The 23,088-nt window shown below is 44.0% G+C and overlaps 1 long non-coding RNA gene across 1 annotated transcript; it reads right to left on the reverse strand.

The window, feature by feature from the left end:
- Positions 1-11,265: 11,265 nt before the first annotated feature.
- Positions 11,266-14,476, reverse strand: LOC147991513 (uncharacterized). The gene is made up of 2 exons (XR_015613932.1): positions 14,076-14,476; positions 11,266-11,509 (listed from the first exon to the last, which is right to left on the reverse strand). It is a non-coding gene; the product is annotated as an uncharacterized LOC147991513 (long non-coding RNA).
- Between the last annotated feature and the right edge of the window lie 8,612 nt (positions 14,477-23,088).

Consider the following 23,088-nt stretch of genomic DNA (forward strand, 5'->3'; position numbering starts at 1 on the left):
TGGCGGTTGCTTTCATTATGTGCAGCATACCAGATGCATATGTTATATATGGTGAAGTGCACAAGTCAGTTTGTGGTATCAATTGTTCTTAAAAATGTTGAGGATGTTTATACACAATGGTTTTTGACATTCCTGCCGTCAAATGCTTTGTTTTACAATTGCCTGGTTTTGATATTCAAGTTAAACTATTAAACTTTACAGGGATGTGGTAAAATTTTAAAAATCTGCACGGCTATTGTACATGCATTTCATTGGATATGGAAATCAAGCTGTCTCTCCAAATAGATATTCTTATTTTTTTGGCTTCTCCTTTAAGACAGATTGAACACAAGGGGTCTACTAAACGGAAAGAATTTCTATGTTGAGAATAACAAATGTGTTTATGTGTGATGATGAACCTAATGAAGATTACATCCACCTTTTCTTTCTGGGTCCTTTCTTTTTATGTGACTTTAGTCAGAATTTCTAGATTACACTTGGTTTTTAATGGAATGCCATAGTTGATATGCTGATGGGAGCCAAAGATAGAATGCCAATTCAATGTTTCAAAGAACGCCTGATCACTGCATGTAGGAGCATATAGAAGCACAGAAATAATATAATATTTGACCACAAGCAAAGAAATCTAGAATACTGTATCAGTAGCTTCAAGGAACATTTTGCTATGGTAATCAAGAAAACCAGGCCTAGTCTTAAGGAGGGTATGCAATCATGGTTGGACTATTTCTAGACAACATTTGTAAGACTCAAACATGATACATACATGATACATTCATAAATGTTCATGTACTGCTACCATGTTCCACCAAAGAAGTACATGTTTTTTAGGTACCCTGGTACTTCATAGGCAGGGCTTCGACTACAAACTAGATCTGACCATTCCTTTGAGAGGGTACTTTGGTCTTTTTGTCTCTTTCATCTAAGCGTACTCTTGATGAATTCTGCGCCAACTAATTTCTTCTGATTTCCCGATCAAGCACAAACTGTGGCCTCCCTGATCTTGCATAGCCGTGGCTGCCTTCTCTTCCCCTGGTCTGCACCCTTACTTTCACACCCATGAAAACATGGCGCGTCGGCCGCCGGCGAGACCTTCGATCATCCATCGTATCCGAGTCTAGTTCTTCACTTCGCTCGCGAAGGCGATAAAATTACTAACATAGTTCTTCGGCGTCTTGTATAGAAAACTGGAATGTTGTAAATTGTTGAATATCGGCATCACGTTTCGTTTCTTTTGAGTGCTCATGTGTTGATTTATAAATCGCAAAGGAGCCATGGCTTTCAGATGATGCATCCATCTTTATTTCCTGACGGGTCCCTCGCCGGCCGGTTCGCACTGGATGCTAGTCAAATCTCGTAATTACCGTAACTGCCGCCCGGAGGGAGTAGTTTCCACCTTGATTTCCATATATTGATTACCAATTTACCCTTTAAATCAAGGTACTCCCCAACTTTTGGCGGTGGTACTCCTAAACACCAACGTTGGAGTACCAACCTATCCTATCCATCAGATGAAGATAAATGAAGGGCCTATATTCATTTAAGGGTACTGTAAAAGAACTCTAGAAGTAAGAGAGAATTACTTATTTAACATTGTCTTTAATTTTGTTTCCTGTTTGACACTGGGAATTTTTTTGTTTCCTGTAAGACACACACACAGGCTTGCTAGACTATGCCGGCGCGCATTCTAGCCTATGGCCTATCTTACGCTATCTTGGTTTTGCCTATCTTATGCAGACCGACCGGAGCGTAGGCTAAGCAAGAATGCTCGCACACTCACAATAGCTCACGGTAGCTCTAAACTGAGCGAGAGCGCAAAATTTCTTATCCTGCCCACCAGTCCTAATTAGGTCTCCGCATGAATAGGCCTCCTCACTCGTTAATGAATGAGGGTAAAACCAACTACAAAAATAGTAATGCAATTTATTTCATTACCGTCCCATAGGTTCACCTACGTCTTGCAACTACCCTCCCTAATTGTTGGTAGTAAAGCATGTTGGATATGGTAATAAAATAATTTACATTACCAACTACACTTCTGTAGTAATACGGGTTGAGGATATGGTAATAGAATAATTTGTGTTACCAACTACACTCCATAATTATTGGTAGTAAAATAGGTCGGGATATGGTAATAAAATTACTTGTGTTACCAAGTAAAGCATCATGTTCACGTAAATGCAGAACCCCATGATAGTAATGCGTCATGTTTGAATTACTATAACTAGACCTGATATTATCATTGATTTTTACATGGAGGGGGATACCTAATGCTAGTAATCAATTATTATAACTGGACCTAATATTACCATTGATTTTTACATGGAGGATTGAGACCTAAAGCTAGTAATGAATTACTATGACTGGACCAAATATTACCATCGATTCCTACATGGAGGGGAGAGACCACCTGCTAGTAATGTATATCATTCACATGTATGAGTTAAACTTCACACATATGTCATGAACAACACAAAAGTGACTTTAACTGAAAGAAATTAGATGACGTTCACAAGCCGAGTCTTATTTTGCTTCTTGTGCTAATTGTAGGGTTGTCCAAGGTTTTCTTGGCTTCTCGCGCCCATTGCAGGGTTGTCAAATAGCACCATAGGAATGTTTTCATCTTTTTTAGAAAACGTTATCTTTTCCCTTTTGGTCCATACCTTCACAACATAGTCTGCTTGCTTCGTAGGAACATAAATAGGCTCAAGAATGAGCTGGGGTTCGTTAGATCCAGTTCTTGATCTACATTTGTCCATATATATATATGGTAGCAATAATTTTAGAGCAAACAACAACATTAACCATGCACAATATTCAAAACTTGCAAAGCTCACCTTTTACCCCTTCTCCTTTTTTCCTATTTGTAGTCTCTAACATTTGTAGTCAATACATACAAATTGAACTCAGTTTTCATTTGGCACAATGGTAGGTGTAGAATTGCTAACCTTGATAGAAAACACATAGCGATTGTCGGTGCTTCATCCTCTCTTGACACAATGGAGGACTTGGGTAGTGTTTCTCCTCTTCTTTGGTGGTTCTCTACACAAGCAATTTGCTAACATGTATGATTGATTACAAAACACTAATGCCTAAAAAGTATAACAAATTAGAAAACAAGTTGATTAACTCACAACCATCATAGCAGCAATGTCATCGAGGTTACCCTTCTTGCAATTGTGCAAATGGTGTCTCCTTACAATTGTGCTGAGGTCATGGGCCGAGACACATGATGTACATGCAATCAATAGTAAATAAATATTGAAAAATATATGGTGGTGTCGTACATGAGTGAGGGGGCATATGTCCTCCCCGCCCCTAACATAATATGGGGGAGTGGGCAAGCCGCCATAATCCTAGATTAACTACACATTCATGATTATTAGAGCTAGATATCCATTAGCTTTCATGTGATCAGCACTACGCCAGCCGCCCCGACACTCATGATGCCACCGCGTAAACGTTTATTCCAATAAAGAGGAAATGACTTGGAGCTTGAGTTTGAAATCTGGTTACAAGCTTCCCCGTTGATGTAATTACCGTTCCCAAACTGCACAATAGCCCCAAAGCTTCGGTCCACTTAGCCAGTTGCGACTGTGAGAAAACCATGGTAAATAATTGGCAAGAAATGACTCGTGTCCATTATTCCCAGCCACAGCCACAACAACGCTGGTGCGCCAATCGCGACCGGGTTACCACTAAAGTTGACATTGTAAACTTGGCGAGGGAGAGTGAGAGCACATCAACCCCATCCTTTATAGTAGCTTCATCTAACCCAGCTAATATGTCTAGTATGTGTGATGATGCACACCCACGAAGGACACATATGTTGTACATGGTAGGTGTGTGCCTGGAGCAATCTCGACTATTGTGCCCCTATCATGGTCATGACCCGAGACGCATGATGTAAATGCACTTAACGGTAAAAAACTATTGAAGAAATATATGGTGGTGTCGTGCATGAGGGAGGGGGCATATCCCCCCATACAAAAACACCCTGCTTGGTGTTCGTCCATCTCCCACTTCCATGACATTCTCATCTGTAGTCCCAACATTTTCAGCCCACGCGTCCTCAACCAGATATATTAGCACTTGGGCTCAACATTCTTGTTGCAAGAAAACCACTCACCATATTTGGTTCTGGGCCATCAACAAAATAAGCTACGCGCAAAGCGTGAGCCCTCACGCTAGCCACGCCATCAAGGCTTCTGTTTAGGTTGAGGGAAAAAAGACAAGAGAGAAACGCAACGATCGGTTGTTTCCTTCCCAACGAAGGCAGACACACGTCTTCGTCTCCTCCTCTCCCCTCACACGCCTCCTCCTCCTCTTCCTAGTGTCGCCCGCCACACCTGTCACCTCCTCTTCCTCTCTCTGGTTCCTTGCCCGCCCCCTCGCGGCGCACACGATTGGTGGCGAACGCGGATCTGCGAGAAACATGGGAAGGCGGGAGGTGGGGTGGAGAAGATTGTTAGTGGGAAGCTCCGAAAGGAGCACGAGGTGTTGGGAAACGTAGCATGCAATTTAAAAAAAATATATCCTATGCTCACGCAAGATCTATCTAGGAGATGCATAGCAACGAGAGGGGGAGAGTGTGTTTACGTACCCTCGTTGACCGAAAGCGGAAGCGTTTGACAACACGGTTGACGTAGTCGAACTTCTTCTCGTTCCGACCGATCAAGCACCAAATGTATGTCACCTCCGAGTTCTACACACGTTCAGCGTGATGACGTCCCTCAAACTCTTGATCCATCAAAGTGTCAAGGAAGTAGATGAGTTCCGTCAGCACGACGACGTGGTGATGGTGATGTGATCCGCGCAGGGCTTCACCTAACCACTACGAGAATATGACCGAGGGTGTAATCTGTGGAGGGAAGCGCCGCACAGGGCTAATAGATATTGGTGTGTGTTCTAGGCGCCCCCCCTCATATATATAGGTGGGATGGAGAGGGAGCAGCCAGGGGGCCGCCCCAAGTAGGCCGAATCCTACTTGGTGTTCCTCCCCAATTCCACCCCCTTTCCTTTTCACCAGAGGGGGAAGGAAAGAGGAGGGAGGAGGGAAGGAAGGGGAAGGCCGAATCCCTCCCCTTCCTTCTCTCTTCCCCCTTTTTCCTTTCCCCTCTGGTGTGGCCCATATGGGGGGTGTAACAGCCCCTACTGGCTGCTGTGTTTCCCTTCTTGGCCCATTAGGCCCATATCTTTGCCGGGGGTGCCCGGAACCCCTTTCCGGTGACTCGATATGTACCCGGTACCCCCGGAACACTTCCGGTGTCCAAATACCATCGTCCTATATATCAATCTTTACCTCTCGACCATTTCGAGACTCCTCGTCATGCCCGTGATCTCATCCAGGACTCCGAACAACATTCGGTCACCAAAACACATAACTCATATAATACAAAGTCGTCATCGAACGTTAAGCGTGCGGACCCTAAGGGTTCAGGAACTATGTAGACATGACCGAGACACCTCTCCGATCAATAACCAATAGCGGAACCTGGATGCTCATATTGGATCCTACATATTCCATGAAGATCTTTATCAGTCGAACCGTAATGACAACATACGTTATTCCCTTTGTCATCGGTATGTTACTTGCCCGAGATTCGATCATCGGTATCTTCATACCTAGTTCAATCTCGTTACTGGAAAGTATCTTTACTCATTCCGTAATACATCATCCCGCAACTAACTCATTAGTTACATTGCTTGCAAGGTTCTTATGATGTGCATTACCTAGAGGTCCCAGAGATACCTCTCCGATACTCGGAGTGACAAATCCTAATCTCGATTTATGCCAAACCAACAAACACCTTCGGAGATACCTATAGAGCATCTTTATAATCACCCAGTTACTTATGACGTTTGATAGCACACAAGGTATTCCACAGGTATCTGGGAGTTGCATAATCTCATAGTGAAAGGAATATGTATATGACATGAAGAAGCAATAGCAATAAAATTGAACGATCAATATGCTAAGCTAACGGATGGGTCTTGTCCATCACATCATTCTCCTAATGATGTGATCCCATTCATCAAATGACAAGACATGTCCATGGTTAGGAAACTTAACCATCTTTGATTAACGAGCTAGTCTAGTAGAGGCTTGCTAGGGACACGGTGTTTTGTCTATGTATCCACACATGTATCTAGTTTCTGGTTAATACAATTCTAGCATGAATAATAAACATTTATCATGATATAAGTAAATATAAAATAACAACTTTATTATTGCCTCTAGGGCATATTTCCTTCAGTCTCCCACTTGCACTATAGTCAATAATCTAGATTACATTGTAATGATTCTAACACCCATGGAGTCTTGGTGTTGATTGCTATCTCTTGAGCATGCGTTGGTTTTCCCTTGAAGAGGAAAGGGTGATGCAACAAAGTAGCGTAAGTATTTCTCTCAGTTTTTGAGAACCAAGGTATCAATCCAGTAGGAGATTACACACAAGTCCCTCGTACCTGCACAAACAATCAAGAACCTTGCAACCAATGCGATAAAGGGTTTGTCAATCCCTTCACGGCCACTTGCAAAAGTGAGATCTGATAAAGATAATAAGATAAATATTTTTGGTATTTTTGTTATATAGACTGGAAAATAAAGTTTGCAAAATAAAAAGGCGGCAGAAATAGCAAGTAGATAGGAAAATGATATGATGGAAGATAGACCCGGGGGCCATAGGTTTCACTAGTGGCTTCTCTCAAGATAGCAAATTCTACGGTGGGTGAACAAATTACTGTCAAGAAATTGATAGAAAAGCGCATAGTTATGAGAATATCTAGGCATGATCATGTATATAGGCATCACGTCCGCGACAAGTAGACCGAAACGATTCTGCATCTACTACTCTTACTCCACACATTGACCGCTATCCAGCATGCATCTAGAGTATTAAGTTCATAAGAACAGAGTAACGCATTAGGCAAGATGACATGATGTAGAGGGATAAACTCAAGCAATATGATATAAACCCCATCTTTTTATCCTCGATGGAAACAATACAATACGTGCCTTGATGCCCCTGCTGTCACTGGGAAAGGACACCGCAAGATTGAACCCAAAGCTAAGCACTTCTCCCATTGCAAGAAAGATCAATCTAGTAGGCCAAACCAAACTGATAATTCGAAGAGACTTGCAAAGATATTAAATCATGCATAAAAGAATTCAGACAAGAATCAAATATTGTTCATAGATAATCTTGATCATAATCCCACAATTCATCGGATCTCGACAAACACACCGCAAAAAGAATTACATCGAATATATCTCCAAGAGAATCGAGGAGAACTTTGTATTGAGATCCAAAGAGAGAGAAGAAGCCATCTAGCTAATGACTATGGACCCGAAGGTCTGTGGTCAACTACTCACACATCATCGGAGAGGCTATGGTGTTGATGTAGAAGCCATCCGTGATCGATTCCCCCTCCGGCGGAGCGCCGGAAAAGGCCCCAACATGGGATCTCATGGGTACATAAGGTTGCGGCGGTGGAAATAGGGTTTCGTGGTGCTCTCGTATGTTTTCGGGGTATATGAGTATATATAGGCGAAAGAAGTAGGTCGGCGGAGCCACGACGGGCCCACGAGGGTGGGGGGCGCGCCTACCCCCCTGGGCGGGCCCTCCTACCTCATGGCCGCCTCGTTGCTTCCTTGACGTCCACTCCAAGTCTCCTGGATTGCGTTTGTTCCAAAAATAACTCTCCCGGAGGTTTCATTCCGTTTGGATTCCGTTTGATATCCCTTTTCTGCAAAACACTGAAATAGGCAAAAAAACAGCATTTTGCATTGGGCCTTTGGTTAGTAGGCTAGTCCCAAAAACAATATAAAAAGGTGTATTAAAGCCCATTAAACATCCAAAACAAATAATATAATAGCATGGAACAATCAAAAATTATAGATACGTTGGAGACGTATCAAGCATCCCCAAGCTTAATTCCTGCTCGTCCTCGAGTAGGTAAATGATAAAAACATAATTTTTGATGTGGAATGCTACCTAGCATAATTCTCAATGTAATTTTCTTTATTGTGGAATGAATGTTAAGAACCGAAAGATTCAAGACAAAATTTTAATATTGACATAAAAATAATAATACTTCAAGCATACTAACAAAGCAATCATGTCTTCTCAAAATAACATGGCCAAAGAAAGTTATCCCTACAAAATCATATAGTCTGGCTATGCTCTATCTTCATCACACAAAGTATTTAATCATGCACAACCCCGATGACAAGCCAATCAATTGTTTCATACTTTTGATGTTCTCAAACTTTTTCAATCTTCACGCAATATATGAGCGCGAGCCATGGACATAGCACTATATGTGGAATAGAATGGTGGTGGTGGAGAAGACAAAAAAAGGAGAAGATAGTCTCAAATCAACTAGGCGTATCAACGGGCTATGGAGATGCCCATCAATAGATATCAATGTGAGTGAGTAGGGATTTCCATGCAACGGATGCACTAGAGCTATAAGTGTATGAAAGCTCAACAAAAGAAACTAAGTGGGTGTGCATCCAACTCGCTTGCTCACGAAGACCTAGGGCATTTTGAGGAAGCCCATCATTGGAATATACAAGACAAGTTCTATCATGAGGATCATGGTGCTACTTTGAAGAACAAGTGTGGTAAAAGGATAGTAACATTGTCCCTTCTCTATTTTTCCCTCATTTCTCTTTTTTTCCTTTCTTCTATTTTTTATTTGGGCCTTTTCCCTTTTTTATGGCCTCTTTTTTTCCTTTTTTTAATTTTTCGTCCGGATTCTCATCCCAACTTGTGGGGGAATCATAGTCTCCATCATCCTTTCCTCACTTGGGACAATTCTCTAATAATGATGATCATCACACTTTTATTTACTTACAACTCAAAAATTACAAATCGATGCTAGAACAAAATATGACTCTATGTGGATGCCTCCAGCGGTGTACCGGGATATGCAATGAATCAAGAGTGACATGTATGAAATAATTATAAAGATGGCTTTGCCACAAATACGATGTCGACTACATGATCATGCAAAGCAATATGACAATGATGAAACGTGTCATAACAAACAGAACGGTGGTAAGTTGCATGGCAATATATCTCGGAATGGCTATGGAAATGCCATAATAGGTAGGTATGGTGGATGTTTTGAGGAAGGCATATGGTTGGTGTATGATACCGGCTAAAGGTGTGTGGTATTGGAGAGGCTAGCAATGGTGGTAGTGTGAGAGTGCGTATAATCCATGGACTCAACATTAGTCATAAAGAACTCACATACTTATTGCAAAAATCTACAAGTCATCAAAACCAAGCACTATGCGCATGCTCCTAGGGGGATAGATTGGTACGAAAAGACCATTGCTCGTCCCTGACCGCCATTCATAAGGAAGACAATCAATAAATAAATCATGCTCCGACTTCATCACATAACGGTTCACCATACGTGCATGTTATGGGAACCACAAACTTTAACACAAGTATCTCTAAATTCATAACTACTCAAATAGCATGACTCTAATATCACCATCTTCATATCTCAAAACAATCATCAAGTATCAAACTTCTCATAGTATTCAATGCACTTTTTATGAAAGTTTTTATTATACCCATCTTGGATGTCTATTATATTAGGACTAATTTTATAAACAAAGAAAATTACCATGATGTTCTAAAAGACTCTCAAAATAATATAAGTGAAGCATGAGAGATCAATAATTTCTATAAAATAAAACCACCACCGTGCTCTTAAAAAGATATAAGTGAAGCACTAGAGCAAAATTATCTAGCTCAAAAGATATAAGTGAAGCACATAGAGTATTTTAATAAATTATGATTCATGTGTGTTTCCAAAAGGTGTGTACAGAAAGGATGATTGTGGTAAATTAAAAATCAAAGACTCAAATCATACAGGACGCTCCAAGCAAAACACATATCATATGGTGAATAAAAATATAGCATCAAGTGAAGTTAACGATAGACGAAGATGAAAGAGGGGATGCCTTCTGGGGCATCCCCAAGCTTAGGCTTTTGATTTTCCTTGAATTTTACCTTGGGGTTCCATGGGCATCCCCAAGCTTAGGCTCTTGCCACTCCTTATTCCAAAATTCATCAAATCTTTACCCAAAACTTGAAAACTTCTCAACACAAAACTCAACAGAAAATCTCATGAGCTCCGTTAGTATAAGAAAACAAGCCACCACTTCAAGGTACTATAATGAACTCATTATTTATTTATATTGGTGTTAAACCTACTGTATTCCAACTTCTCTATGGTTCATACCCCCCGATACTAGCCATAGATTCATCAAAATAAGCAAACAACACGCGAAAAACAGAATCTGTCAAAAACAGAACAGTCTGTAGTAATCTGTAGGTTTCGAATACTTTTGTAACCCCAAAAATTCTTAAATAAATTTTTGGACGTGAGGAATTTGTCTATTAATCATCTTCAAAAAGAATCAACCTAGTATCACTCTCCAGTAAAAAATGACAGCTAATCTCGTGAGTGCTAAAGTTTCTGTTTTTACAGCAAGATCGCAAAGACTTCCCCCAAGTGTTCCCAAAGGTTCTACTTGGCACAAACACTAATTAAAAACATAAAACCACATCTAAACAGAAGTTAGATGAATTATTGATTACTAAACAGGAACAAAAAACAAGGAACAAAAATAAAATTGGGTTGCCTCCCAACAAGCGCTATCGTTTAACGCCCCTAGCTAGGCATTGAGATTTTAATTATGCTCACATGAAAGACAAGAATTGAAGCACAAAGAGAGCATCATAAAACATGTGACAAACACACTTAAGTCTAACATACTTCCTATGCGTAGGCATTTTATAAGCAAACAAATTATCAAGGCAAGCAAAAACTACCATATGCAAGGAAGAAGAAAGAAACAATATCAATCTCAACATAACGAGAGGTAATTTTGTAACATGAAAATTTTTACAACCATATTTTCCTCTCTCATAATAATTACATGTAGAATCATAATCAAATTCAACAATATAGCTATCATATAAAATATTTTCAACACGATCCACATGCATGCGAAGTTGACACTCTTCCAAAATAGTGGGATTAACATTAACTAAAGTCATGACCTCTCCAAACCCACTTTTATAAAAAAATTCATAAGATTGAACATTCTCCAAATGTGTGGGATCTAAAGTTGACACTGTGACGCCCCCGATTTGACCGTACACTAATCATACACGCAAATGTGTACGATCAAGATTAAGGACTCACGGAAAGATATCACAACACAACTCTAGACACAAATAAAATAGTACAAGCTTTATATTACAAGCCAGGGGCCTCGAGGGCTCGAATACATTAGCTCGAATACAAACGAGTTAGCGGAAGCAACAATATCTGAGTACAGACATAAGTTAAACAAGTTTTCCTTAAGAAGGCTAGCACAAAATTAGCAACGACCGAAAAGGCAAGGCTTCCTGCCTGGAACCTCCTAACTACTCCTCGAACCCGAACTCCATGTAGAATCATCCTCGGGATCCTCTGGCTCCTGGACTCCATCATATGATCGCAATAACCGGGAAAAAGGGGAAAAAGAAGTAGGAAAGCAAACGTGAGTACTCATCCAAAGTACTCGCAAGCAAGGATCTACACTACATATGCATTGGTATCAATGAAATGGGTAATATCTATGGACTGAACTGTAGAATGCCAGGATAAGAGGGGGATAGCTAGTCCTAACGAAGACTATGCTTCCGGCAGCCTCCATCTTGAAGCATATAGGAGAGAGTAGATGGTAAGTTCACCAAATAGCATCGTATAGCATAATCCTACCCGGCGATCCTCTCCTCGTCGCCCTGTTAGAGAGTGATCATCGAGTTGTATCTGGCACTTGGAAGGGTGTGTTTTATTAAGTATCCAGTTCTAGTTGTCATAAGGTCAAGGTACAACTCTAGGTCATCCTTTTACCAAGGGACACGACTATTCGAATAGATAAACTTCCCTGCAGGGGTGCACTACATTTCCCAACACGCTCGATCCCCTTTGGCTGGACACACTTTCCTGGGTCATGCCCAGCCTCGAAAGATCAACATGTCGCAACCCCACCTAGGCACAACAGAGAGGTCAGCACGCCGGTCTAAATCCTATGGCGCAGGGGTCTAGGCCCATCGCCCATTGCACACCTGCACGTTGTGTGGGCGGCCGGAAGCAGGCCTAGCCCCCTTAATACAAGAGCAGGCTTACGGTCGAATCCAGCGCGCGCCGCTCAGTCGCTGACGTCACGAAGGCTTCGGCTAATACCACGACGTCGAGTGCCCATAACTGTTCCCGTGTAGTTGGTTAGTGCGTATAGGCCAGTGGCCAGACTCAGATCAAATACCAAGATCTCGTTAAGCGTGTTATTTTGAAGTAACCGCGGACGCCGACCAGGGCCAGGCCCACCTCTCTCCTAGGTGGTCTCAACCTGCCCTGTCACTCCGCCACAAAGTAACAGTCGGGGGCCATCGGGAACCCAGACCCACCACTACCTAGATGGAACCACCTGCCCCTTCAGCCCCCACATCGGAATCACATGCGGGTACTCTACGAGCCGACCCAACTTTAGTCACCACCTGTATAGTATGTATGTTAGTATATACCCGTGATCACCTCCCGGGTGATCACGGCCTGATAGCATAGCATGGCAGATGTACAAGAATGTAGGGCCATTGATGATAAACTAGCATCCTATACTAAGCATTTAGGATTGCAGGTAAGGTATCAACAACAGTAGCAACAATGATAGGCTATGCAACAGAATAGGATTAACCGGAAATAGTAACATGCTACACTAATCTAATGCAAGCAGTAGAGAGAAGAATAGGCGATATCGGGTTGATCAAGGGGGGGCTTTCCTGGTTGCTCTGGCAAGAAGAAGGGACGTCGACACCGTAGTCGAACTGGGGGTCGCTGACAATCTCGGGGTCTACCGAAAAGAAGTAACAGAGAGAGAACACAATAAATAATAGAGCAATCAAAGCATCACAAAGCATAACATGCCAATACGCAGTGCTAGGGGTGACCTAACGTGGTAGTAGGCGATACCGGCGAAGGGGGAAAACATCTGGGAAAGTATTCCCGATGTTTCGCGTTTTCGGACAGATGAACCGGAGGGGAAAAATTTCATGTTCACTATGCTAGGGACATGTAGTGAACGAATGGACTGCGAACTCGGGTTCGTCTCGTCGTTCTGAGCAACTTTCATGTACAAAGTATTTTCATCTGACTTATGGTTTATTTTATATGATTTTATGAAGTTTTAAACATTTCTGAAATCCTGGAATTAAATTTAACCCGAATTAAAAAAATGGCTATGGGTACACAGGAGTGTACCCAGAAATGTGTGCATGTGCATGACATGTGGGGCTGGAGGGCTCAGTTGACCCAGTCAACTTTGATCGGTCCACTGATGAATAGTGAAAGTGGGGCCCAATTTTCATTGTCTTAGTTTAACAGATTTGTTAATCTAGCTTAATTAGAGGTGGGAGCCACACATCATAGACAACAACTAAACTATTCTAGTTAATTAGGTTAATTAGCTTGGGTCCACTTGTAATAGCCTTAGACTAATTAACATGTAATTTAGCCTAAACTAATTAGACCTACTAATTGGGCCGGCCATTGGCAGCGGCACACCCAGGCCTTGGCTATGCTTGCCATGGCTAGCACGCACGAGGCACAAGCCACGGCGGCCATGGCCAACAGCGGCAGCAGCACAAGGAAAGAAGTAGCAGCGGCCGTGAGCTGCAGCAAACGAAGCAGCAGTGTAGCGACAGCAGTAGCAAGCAGAGCAGAGTAGCGGTATGAGCAGCAACACATGGCAAGGAGCAGCAGGGGTACGCTACGCGGCCGCGGGCGATGGCCGGCGAGCAGCGGCGGGCAGAGGCGAGGCCAGGGCGGGCGCGCTTCAGCAGCAGTACGCCGCAGCAGGAGACGGCGGTTAAGCAGCAGCAGCTCACGCACGTGCTTACGCTAGTACGCGTACACATACACGCGACGCGAGCTCGGATGTGCTCGGGGACGGCAAACAGTGACCGAATCAAGGCGGAGGAAGGGGGATCCGGAGGAGGGCTCACCGGGGAGGACGTAGGCGAGCTCAGGGAAGGTCGGGGAGGCGCCGGTGGTGGAGATCGACGGCTATGGCCGCGACGGTCGTGGTGGGGATGGCAGCTCGATGCGGAACATACATGGCCTTTTGGCTTCTATCCAGATGCGTAGGTGAAGGAGACGTGGTCGAGGAGGATCCTGGCCACCTTGTAGGAGCTCGGGGATGCCTTGGAGCATGGCAACGACGACGCGGCGCTGACGGGAGTCTCGGGCGCGAGCTCTAGTAGAGAGAGAGAGAGCGAGAATAAGGGGATTGCGAGGGTAGGGTTCTCCGAGGGGCCGTGAGAGCGGTTTAGTAGGCACCCACGACGTCGGGGAGGCCGTAGGATGGCCGACGTGTGGCCATCCGCGCCATGGACGCGGGAGCGGCGTCCACCGTGATGGAGTGAACAGGAGGTTGAAGATGGCGGCTACGTGGGCTGGGCTATGCATTGTAGCATTGGGCTACCGGCAATGCTACACGTACAAAAAGTTTACAGGCTTTTATAGGTGGGGTTAGTTTTTATTGGTCAACAAGTGAGCGGGACGGCCCACCTTCGTGACAATCAGGGGGGAGATGTTTGTGATTGGTTGTTAGATGGAAAGAGCTTGTAAAAGCTTGTAAATTTTTGTATGTCTAGCATTTTTGTTGGGCTACAGTGCACAGTACCTAGGATTTACCCTTTTACTACTGTTTAATTTTTTTAGAAAAATAGAGTTACCGCTTTCTATTTATTTTTAATAGCAAAAGCATTATGTAAAATATGAAACTTGTCATATAAATAGTCGTCATTATTTTGGAGAGGCCCACAAAGTTTCAAGTGGTTTGGAATCACATAAACATTTGTTTATTCTAAAATGGCTATTTTGGTAGCTGTTTGACCACTTTACATTTTCGTAGAAATTAAATGGTAAGTCAAATGATGTGGGTTACAACTGACAATTGATTAGGGGATTTTATACCAAAATTCGAATATTTTAGTTTTATAGTTTAAAGAAATAATAATTTGACTTATCTTTTAAATTTGAATTCGAGATCAGTTTGGAACAAAGTGATGATTAGCAAAAATTAATTGTGATGACTTGGCACCATTAGTAGAGGATTACTGTAGCGTAATTATCTAGGCATCAGAATTCTCCTCCACTACAAGAAATCTCGTCCTGAGATTTTAAGGGGTGGATTAAGGGGAAAGACTAGGTTACGAAAGTCTAACGGTTCTTCTCGGTCTTTGGTTGCTTTTCTCGAACAGGTCGATCCATTACATTGACGTCTTCATTACTCTGCTTCCAGCCATCATGATGAAGTCGACATCCTTTCTTCGGAAATTTCATCGTACTTACGAAAGGACAAGGGGTAACTTCGGAAGAACGGGCCTTACAAGGTTGACTATCTGGCGGATAACTCAGGGAATGTGCTAGAAAGTAAATCTCGAATAGATACTTAAGAAAATATCGAGAGTAAAGTAAGAAGGTATAGTAATGAGTTTCAAGCGGGTAAGCAATGTTTATATGCCTGAAACATAGCAGGAAAGGGGGTTCAGAGCAACGAATAAGCATTGCGGTTGAAACCAGAATAGATCTCCTGGCAGGTGGCTCGTGAATTACATAAGAAGTCAAGCGTGAGGAATATTTGACAACAGGGTGTATATGAGAGTTAGGTTTCGATCCTGGGACCTGTGGGTTATGGGCCCATCATGTGGGTTAAAAGTAGGAAGAGCGATTATGTCGTGCACGATCATGTAATCAAGGTATGTCAGAGGATAGCCTATCAGTTATGTCGGCAACAACATCAGTACCAAGGGTGAGGGACGAAGAGAACCATTTTCCTACTCATTGAACGAGGCAGACCAATAGGCAAAGTACTCACCCATCGGTGGCTACCGAAATGTCATCAACAATAGTAACAGGGTCTTGCTGACAGAATTGTACAACGAGGTGTTTACATAAGCAGGAGAATATTACTGATTAGATCATATAAACCTCAAGAAGGTTAAACAAAACAATGGAAAGGAATATGTGATTATCAGATTAAACAGAACAATGGAAAGGAAAAATGTGTTTAAACACATCATTCAAGGGTATATCCTTCCCAAAGACAAGCAAAGCAAGATATCCATGGCAGAATATAATGTAGAAAACTCTTTAGGTAAGGGGGGAGAAATTTCATGACATTACCCATACAACGGTATTTGGATAATTGAGTAGGAAACATTTAACATTGGGCTTCAAATGTTCTTGTTGAAAATCGGAGTACCATAGACATGCTTCAAGATAGCATTGACATGGTCAACATGTGAAGATCAGACTTTGGAAACAGAAAGGATCCATCAGGAATAGCTAGTAGAATAAGTCTTACAATTTCCTCATGGAAGAATGGATAACCTTGCTGAAAAGGAATCTATAACAATAGTCCTCAGGCCAAGTGTGCTAGGCACGACATCACCTTACCGGGTCACATAAAGACCAATGTTATATCTCTTGGAAATATGTTCCAACCATCATATCAGACCGAGATTCAGATCTGATTGGGGTCAGGATACCTTAGAAGAAAAATTTGCGACACAAATTGATGAGAAGACATCGTAAGATTCTCGGGAAATGAACTATGGAAGCGAGTTCCGATACAAGAGTTCATCAGTAAACCATGGAGAGAATGAGGAGGCGGCTAATGATCTCAGCGACAATTCATTGGGATTTCCAAAAGATGTATTTCCACAATTATGTGAACAAGGTGATAACATTTGTCGGATCAAATGATATAAGGAGGTATGCTCGAGGAAAACATACACAATTAAACATTGGTTGAAAAGTGCACCCGAAATATGGGCTTATGTAGTACGATCAATGTTAGAATGCTGATGATGATCACGGCACATTTTTCAAGAATCTCATGAAGATGTAATCAATCGGTGATGACATCAAGTCAAAGGAATGATGAAGCGAAAGGTTATTGGAACCAAGGATAGGACACTTACTGAAAATCAAGTTTGCTGTTCAAGGTGAAATGATATGACGAGGAAGATCGACGTAGGGTTAGCTCATCATTGGAAATTGTGCTTCGTGAAGGACCATGTAGCACAGTAAAAATTTAGTATGATAATGATATAGCCAAATAGGCTAGGAATGGCATGATCGGGTACAAACTCGCAAGTAAAGAAGGTTACTAAGAGTTGTTTAATCACGATGCGGACTCGATTCAGTTATCGATGTCCTTGAGGGTTTAATAACTCAGAGCTCGTGAAATATTTGGAATCGGTGAGAATGTAGTACTTGACGAAGAACTCATAAGAAGTTATGCAGTTCCGTGACAATCTCGAGATACCAGGGGGGGTAATACTCGACGACAGACCAAAGTAAAGGTTGGACAGGTGTATTGATCCATAGAAGACAAGTGCTTAAAGTTTTCCCAAGAAATGGGATCAAAGAAGAACATATGGTCGGAACCATGATTCCAAAAGATCAATCCACCAATACCAAAGGATATTAAATCAAGGAAATAGTTATTATTACAAGAAGCTTCCATGATATGATCTACATCGTGTCCATGGGCATGAACACAAAGGTTCAAGGTCGACTCCCACTTCCTCAATGCATAACCTTCCATTCACCTCTCACTTTTCGAAAATGACATTAGTTGTTAAAAGTTTTACCTAGTGCAATACCAGATAAGTATGACATGTGAAATCTTAGAAACATAGGTTCAACCCATCGGGGCATCGTAGAAACATATACCACGAACATCAGGAGCGAATAACTCAAGCTCGGGAGCAGAGCATGGTTGACAAAAGCAGGGGATACAATTTTACCAAAGGCATTATGTATCCGATGAAAGGCTCACAAGTTTAATGGATATGAAGGACGATGTCGGGCAAAATTCAACAAAGGATCTGGTGGTCTATAAGGGATCTGATGTGAGCGTCGGTACTCAACTAGAGGAAGAAAGAATGCAAGGAGGTCAGATTATATAAACAACTGACTAACTCAAAGCTCAAATGCAAAGGAATTGTGAATTCCAAGACAAGGGGTCAGAAGCAATGCTCTGATTAGGGATGGATAATTTGAATATCCTTAGGTGTACAATCGATGGCAATTTGGTTGATCGAGATCCAGCTCATGTTTAAAATGGTGTCTGAGCCGGAAGGATGAATTCTAGGATCTGGTTGAGGATTGCGAGCATTCACACTTATTGAATCAATGGGCTCAAAATGATAGTGTCAAAGGATGCCAATAAGATTACTATACTTATGGGATTAACCATAATGCAAGCAAGCAAGAATTTCAAGAGCAATAAGTTGCTGAGGATTTTCGGAAGATCAAACAGTATTTCGAAGGCTTTGGTCAAACACATGAACAACTGGGGAGAAACAAATCCTTGGTGTGTGTGAGGATTAATTTGTAGGTGTAGTCAGGCGACAAGGAACTGCATGGCAGTAGGCACAAGGATTCTCGGAACAACAACGAGTATTTCGGGGTATCTTGTAATAACAAGAGCAATTCGGGACTAAGGTAAGAATGGCAAGTGAATGTAGTTATCTATAGGGGTTGACCGTGGAAGGGAATTGCAAACGCAATGAGCACAAGTTCTCGGGATAGCATCAGAGAGTATCTTCTGAATCTTCTGGTGCAGCAGGCGATCATCTGTAATAAGGGGCTCCCCGGAAGGAAGTAATTACGAGAACCTAGAGTTAGAGTTAGCAAAATCTTTTAACCCAAATAGAAGAGAGATCATAGTCTCAGAGTATAGGTGAGGAATAAACACTACAAAAAAAAGACACATCCGTGACATTTTGGGCCGAACGAATTTTTTTTCTGTCATACATATAACACTTCTATGACGATAATTGTGACAAAACCCGGTATCATCATAGATGTGGTGGGCTCCTACTTCTATGACAAAAAATCATGACAGAAAATGGGCTTTTCGTCCTGGGCGGGCCGGAGACGCAGCTGCATGACAATCTTTGGGTCGTCCATGACGGAAAAAACCATGGTAGAAGCGAGGGGGAGGAAAATTTCGGGGAGTTCCCGGTTACGGTGGGAGGTTGGGGGCCGAGCGATGCGTGCTTCTCTCGTACACGTACGCGTGTGTGTGCGAGGCGTTGGCTCTAACTGAACCCGAGCGAGGCGTTGGGCTCTACCTAAACCCGAGCGATTGCACTGCAGGCTACGCGTCACTGAACCCGAGCGATCGATCGATGGCTGTTAACTGAACCCGATCGAGCGATTCCTTCACTACTGCTGCTAATAGAAGCCGATCGATGCTGCCTCTGGATGAACAGTGAGCGTTGCAGGGGGGTTGGATGAATAGTTCCTGGTGGGGGTGGATGAACAAGACCCTGTGGTGTTGCCTCTGGATGAATAGGACCCCGATCGATCGAGCCGGTTGGGGCTGGATGAACAGGACCCCGTGGAGGGTTGGATGAATAGGACCACCCCGTGGAGGGCATGATGAACAGTAGACGGTGGAGGGCAGGATGAACAGCAGCCCGTGGAGGGGTGGTTGAACAGGAGCCCGTGGAGAGGGCTGGTTGAACAGTAGCCGGTGGAGTAGCGCGCGGTGGATGCTGGATGAACAGGAGCCAGTGGATGAACAGTCGCAGGTGGAGGCTGGAGGAGGTCGACGGTGGATGAACAGTAGCTCATGGAGGCTGGAGGGGGTCGACGGTGGAGATGAACAGTATCCCGTGGAGTCCCGTTTTGCGGTACGCCACACCCCTCTTGATGAACAGGACCCCCGTTTCGACCGTAGTGCTCCAACACAAGTCCATTTCGTCCGTTTTGCGGTACGCCGCACCCCTCCCGATCAATAGGACCCCCGTTTCGACCGTAGGAGGTCCGTTTCCTCCGTTTTGCAGTACGCCAGACCCCTCCTGACGAACAGGATCCTATTTCGAACGTGGCCGGTCGAACACAAGGCCGTTTCCTCTGTTTTGCGGTATGCCAGGCCTCGTTTCCATCGCCTATTCCGACCAAGCCCTCCCGATGAACACGACCACACATTCCGTTCCGACCTAGCCGGTTGGCTCCCACGCGTTCCGTTGCCTCCCCATGAACATGACGCATTCCGTTGCCTCCCCATGAACATGACGCATTCCGTTGCCTCCCCATGAACAAGACGACGATGCTGTTTGTCCGTTCCGACCCAGCCATGTACACGAGCCCTGGCCGTACGTATGCGCGAGTAGGCATTCGAGACCCCGCCTGTATGTACACATACGTGGACGTATTTTCTCTCTTGCACCCTAGCCGTTGTACGTACGTGTACATGCTACGTGTGCGCCTCTACTACGACACATGCACGCCTCTACTACGACACGTGCGCGCCTCTACTACGACACGTGCGCGCCTCTACATCGACCAGTATGTACGTACATGTTCGCGACCAGAATGACAACGCTACGTACGCTTCGACCAGGTGGGTCCCGACTATCAGGCACTTCCTTGTGTGTGAAGATGTAGCTGGTGGGTCCCAGCAGTCAGGGGCAAACATTTTTTTCACGAAATACGGTGGCCCGTCCGGTGGGTCCCCGCTGTGAGGTGGAGGAATAATTATTTTGCACGTAATAAGGAGGCACGTCCTTGCTACGGCCGTGGACCCAGCTGTCAGCTTCTCCACGTACAGTCCACGTCCGATGGAAGCAGTTCCTTGACCACGTTGACCACGCTGCGCCGAGAGCACCAGGGCAGTGGACGACGACGAGGCCGAGGAAGGGGACGGCGCGGAGACGGGGAAGACGCGGCAGTGGATTCCCACGCTTAGAGGAGTACGAGGGTTCACTGGTTCACTGCGGTGTGAGGCTGCCATCGCCGCAGAATAACAGGGGGTGTGGGTGAGTAGTGAGATGGCCTGGCCAGCGGTGGGAGTAGTAGGGGGCGGTGAGGCCTCCGCCGCATCGCAGCCGGCCACGGGAGGCAGGAGCACGAGGCATGACCGGCGCTGGTTTGGGCGGCTGGAGCAAGAAGACCAGAGGTTGAAGAAGCACTATGGCCGTTGGATGGACATCGTACGGTCACTAGAGCTAGAATCGTGCATATTGACTAAGTTGACAAAGCCCTCCGTCCCCGTCAACTTAGTAGGCCCACTATACTGGGTCCCAGCTAGCAGGGGGGGTATTCATTTTTTTGTGCGTAATAAGGAGGCACTTCCTTGCGTGCGAAGATATAGCTGGTGGGTCTGAGCTGTCAGCGGTGGTAACGTTTTTTTCGCAAAATACAGAGGCCGTTTCAGTGGGTCCCAGATGTCAGGTGGAGGAAATCATTATTTTGCGCGTAATAAGGAGGCATTTCCTTGCGTGCGGCCGTGGACCCAGCTGTCAGCCTTTCCACGTACGGTCCACTTCAGATGCATGTCGGTCGTTGACCACGCTGACCACGCCACGCCGAGAGCACCAGGGTGGTGGACGACAGCGAGGCCTAGGAAAGGAACGACAGGGAGGTAGGGAAGACTCGGCCGTTGTTTTTGTTTCCCACGCGGAGGGGAGTACGACTGTACGAGGGTTTACTGGTTCGTCTTCCGTCGCCGGAGAATAACAGCAGGTGTGGGTGAGTAGAGGGATGGCTAGGCCAGCGATGGGAGTACGGTGGGGCGGTGAGGCCTGCGCGGCAGCGCAGACGGCCGCGGGGATGAGGGAGCAGGCAGTCCCGCCAGCGCTTGTTTGAGCGGCTGGAGCAGGAAGAGCAGAGATTGAAGAAGCACGACAGCCGTTGGATGGACATCCAACAGTCTATAGGCCATCTGTGGCAAGCCTCAAATCTGTGGAAAACAGTATATATCCCATCTGCCATTATTTCAAATAATTTACAACCCATTTGCTAATTCTTACGGGTTTTTTTGGAGCCCATATTCTTTATGTTAGCATTACAGCCCATATTGTGGCCACGGTTAAAAAATTATACAAAATTTTACATATGTTGGTGCGGTCTGAACTATTTTTAATCCGGAAATTTCGAGTCACATTCAGACTGATTTTAAAAATAAATGTATATCAATATAAAATCCAATAAATTGTCCACGCGTAAAAATCAATGCAATTTAAAATCTCGAAATGAAATTTTTTTTTTGAAAATAATTGCCGGTTTGATGTGTTTTGAAAATGTACAGCCCATTTCTCATTACTGATAGGCCATTTTATCGGCCAGCCGAATGAAGCTCTCCTCGTCTTGAAAGATTTGCAGCCCAACAGGCCTGATAAAGCAACTTACTTGACAAATCACAAAAGAACTGGGCTAGCCATTTTCAGAAAAAAAAATTACTGGGCTAGTCTGTGGTAAACATAAAAGAAAAGGCTGTCTAGACAGGCCAGAGTGTCCCGCACAGCCCAGTTGACACCCTGCTTCCGTCTCAAAAACAAATTAGATAAATGCCACTCCAATTATGGCGATTCATAAAAATGCCACTGCAATTTCCAAACTTTGAAAAATGTCACTGCAATTTTTGCAAACTTTGAAAAACGCCACTGCAGTTTGCAAACTTTGAAAAACGCCACTCCAGACTTCGAAAAATGCCACTAGAAATGGCATGAAATGGAATTTTTCAAAGTTTGGAAATTGCAGTGGCATTTCTCGGATACACCAGATTTGGAGTGGCATTTATCTAATTAACCCAAAATGAAAATAACTGGGCGAGCTGCTAGGTCCCTGGTGTCAGCCGCTCATTGTGCAATTCTCTCGTTTATTGACTATGTTGACAATGGCATGGGACCCAGATGTCAAAAATCCTATAGGAGGAGCCATTTTTTTATTGGCTTGAAATAAGGAGGCACTTGCTTGCGTACTGCCATGACCTTGGCGGGTCCCTGCTGTCATCCTCTCCACGTACAATCATCTCCTGATTGTGTACGCGTCAACTTGCTAGGCCCACAAGTCAGCCTCTAAACTGTGGAGGACAAATACAACCCATTTTCTCTGCATACAGTACCAGTTAGTCATGCTTCAAAACTGATCGGCACGCCATTAGAAAAATAAAGGTCGATAACTAATGCGGCACCTCGGGCCAACGCGGCC

This window comes from Triticum urartu, chromosome 1A (genome assembly GCF_056163025.1).
Source record: "Triticum urartu cultivar PI428250 chromosome 1A, HENAU_Tu73, whole genome shotgun sequence".
NCBI classification, from domain to species: domain Eukaryota; kingdom Viridiplantae; phylum Streptophyta; class Magnoliopsida; order Poales; family Poaceae; genus Triticum; species Triticum urartu.